Here is a 3,606-nt window from a genome sequence, read left to right as displayed (position 1 = left end):
ATACCCATGTTGGCTCCCACATGTTCCACGATGATATCATCGGGTGAACCACGGTGTCGAGGATTCAATCAATCCGTATGCAATTCCCTTTGTCAATCGGTATGTTACTTGCCCGAGATTCGATCGTCGGTATCCCAATACCTAGTTCAATCTCGTTACCGGCAAGTCTCTTTACTCGTACCGCAATGCATGATCCCGTGACTAACGCCTTAGTCACATTGAGCTCATTATGATGATGCATTACCGAGTGGGCCCAGAGATACCTCTCCGTTTACACGGAGTGACAAATCCCAGTCTCGATCCGTGCCAACCCAACAGACACTTTCGGAGATACCCGTAATGCACCTTTATAGTCACCCAGTTACGTTGTGACGTTTGGCACACCCAAAGCACTCCTACGGTATCCGGGAGTTGCACGATCTCATGGTCTAAGGAAAAGATACTTGACATTGGAAAAGCTCTAGCAAACGAAACTACACGATCTTTTATGCTATGCTTAAGTTGGGTCTTGTCCATCACATCATTCTCCTAATGATGTGATCCCGTCATCAATGACATCCTATGTCCATAGTCAGGAAACCATGACTATCTGTTGATCAACGAGCTAGTCAACTAGAGGCTTACTAGGGACAGGTTGTGGTCTATGTATTCACACATGTATTACGATTTCCGGACAATACAATTATAGCATGAATAAAAGACTATTATCATGAACACAGAAATATAATAATAACCATTTATTATTGCCTCTAGGGCATATTTCCAACAGTCTCCCACTTGCACTAGAGTCAATAATCTAGTTACATTGTGATGAATCGAACACCCATTGCGTCCTGGTGTTGATCATGTTTTGCCCTAGGGAGAGGTTTAGTCAACGGATCTGCTACATTCAGGTCCGTGTGTACTTTACAAATATCTATGTCTCCATTTTGAACACTTTCACGAATGGAGTTGAAGCGACGCTTGATATGCCTGGTCTTCCTGTGAAACCTGGGCTCCTTCGCAAGGGCAATAGCTCCAGTATTGTCACAGAAGAGAGTCATCGGGCCCGACGCATTGGGAATCACCCCTAGGTCGGTAATGAACTCCTTCATCCAGACTGCTTCCTGTGCTGCCTCCGAGGCTGCCATGTATTCCGCTTCACATGTAGATCCTGCCACGACGCTTTGCTTGCAACTGCACCAGCTTACTGCTCCTCTATTCAATATATACACGTATCCGGTCTGTGACTTCGAGTCATCCGGATCTGTGTCGAAGCTAGCGTCGACGTAACCCTTTACGACGAGCTCTTCGTCACCTCCATAAACGAGAAACATATCCTTAGTCCTCTTCAGGTACTTCAGGATATTCTTGACCGCTGTCCAGTGTTCCTTGCCGGGATTACTTTGGTACCTTCCTACCAAACTTACGGCAAGGTTTACATCAGGTCTGGTACACAGCATGGCATACATAATAGACCCTATGGCCGAGGCATAGGGGATGACACTCATCTCTTCTATATCTTCTGCCGTGGTCGGGCATTGAGCCGTGCTCAATTGCACACCTTGCAATACAGGCAAGAACCCCTTCTTGGACTGATCCATACTGAACTTCTTCAATATCTTGTCAAGGTATGTACTCTGTGAAAGACCAATGAGGCGTCTTGATCTATCTCTATAGATCTTGATGCCTAATATATAAGCAGCTTCTCCAAGGTCCTTCATTGAAAAACATTTATTCAAATAGGCCTTTATACTTTCCAAGAATTCTATATCATTTCCCATCAATAATATGTCATCCACATATAATATGAGAAATGCTACAGAGCTCCCACTCACTTTCTTGTAAACACAGGCTTCTCCATAAGTCTGTGTAAACCCAAACGCTTTGATCATCTCATCAAAGCGAATGTTCCAACTCCGAGATGCTTGCACCAGCCCATAGATTGAGCGCTGGAGCTTGCATACTTTGTTAGCATTCTTAGGATCGACAAAACCTTCCGGCTGCATCATATACAACTCTTCCTTAAGGAAGCCGTTAAGGAATGCCGTTTTGACGTCCATCTGCCATATCTCATAATCATAGTATGCGGCAATTGCTAACATGATTCGGACGGACTTCAGCTTCGCTACGGGTGAGAAAGTCTCATCGTAGTCAACCCCTTGAATTTGTCGATAACCCTTAGCGACAAGTCGAGCTTTGTAGATGGTCACATTACCATCTGCGTCCGTCTTCTTCTTAAAGATCCATTTGTTTTCTATGGCTCGCCGCTCATCGGGCAAGTCAGTCAAAGTCCATACTTTGTTTTCATACATGGATTCTATCTCGGATTTCATGGCTTCTAGCCATTTGTCGGAATCCGGGCCCGCCATCGCTTCTTCATAGTTCGAAGGTTCACCGTTGTCTAACAACATGATTTCCAAGATAGGGTTGCCGTACCACTCTGGTGCAGAACGTGTCCTTGTGGACCTACGAAGTTCAGTAACTTGATCTGAAGTTTCATGATCATCATCATTAACTTCCTCCCCAGTCGGTGCAGGCACCACAGGAACATTTTCCCGCGCTGCGCTACTTTCCGGTTCGGAAGGGGTGACTATCACCTCTTCAAGTTCCACTTTCCTCCCACTCAATTCTTTCGAGAGAAACTCCTTCTCTAGAAAGGACCCGTTCTTGGCAACGAAGATCTTGCCTTCGGATCTGAGGTAGAAGGTATACCCAATAGTTTCCTTAGGGTATCCTATGAAGACGCATTTTTCCGATTTGGGTTCGAGCTTTTCAGGTTGAAGTTTCTTGACATAAGCATCGCATCCCCAAACTTTTAGAAACGACAGCTTAGGTTTCTTCCCAAACCATAATTCATACGGTGTCGTCTCAACGGATTTAGACGGTGCCCTATTTAAAGTGAATGCGGCAGTCTCTAAAGCATAACCCCAAAATGAGAGCGGTAAATCGGTAAGAGACATCATAGATCGCACCATATCCAATAGAGTGCGATTACGACGTTCGGACACACCATTTCTCTGAGGTGTTCCAGGCGGCGTGAGTTGTGAAACTATTCCACATTTCCTTAAGTGTGTACCAAATTCGTGACTTAAATATTCTCCACCACGATCTGATCGTAAGAATTTTATTTTCCTGTCACGTTGATTCTCGACTTCACTCTGAAATTCCTTGAACTTTTCAAAGGTTTCAGACTTGTGTTTCATTAGGTAGACATACCCATATCTACTTAAATCATCAGTGAGAGTGAGAACATAACGATATCCTCCGCGAGCCTCAACACTCATTGGACCGCACACATCGGTATGTATGATTTCCAATAAGTTGGTTGCTCGCTCCATTGTTCCGGAGAACGGAGTCTTGGTCATCTTACCCATGAGGCATGGTTCGCACGTGTCAAATGATTCGTAATCAAGAGACTCCAAAAGTCCATCTGCATGGAGCTTCTTCATGCGCTTGACACCAATGTGACCAAGGCGGCAGTGCCACAAGTATGTGGGACTATCGTTATCAACTTTACATCTTTTGGTATTCACACTATGAACATGTGTAACATCACGTTCGAGATTCATCAAAAATAAACCATTGACCAGCGGGGCATGACCATAAAACATATCTCTCAAATAA

Source organism: Triticum aestivum, chromosome 7D (genome assembly GCF_018294505.1).
Source record: "Triticum aestivum cultivar Chinese Spring chromosome 7D, IWGSC CS RefSeq v2.1, whole genome shotgun sequence".
Classification (NCBI taxonomy): Eukaryota; Viridiplantae; Streptophyta; class Magnoliopsida; order Poales; family Poaceae; genus Triticum; species Triticum aestivum.
This window is presented reverse-complemented; position numbering follows the sequence as displayed.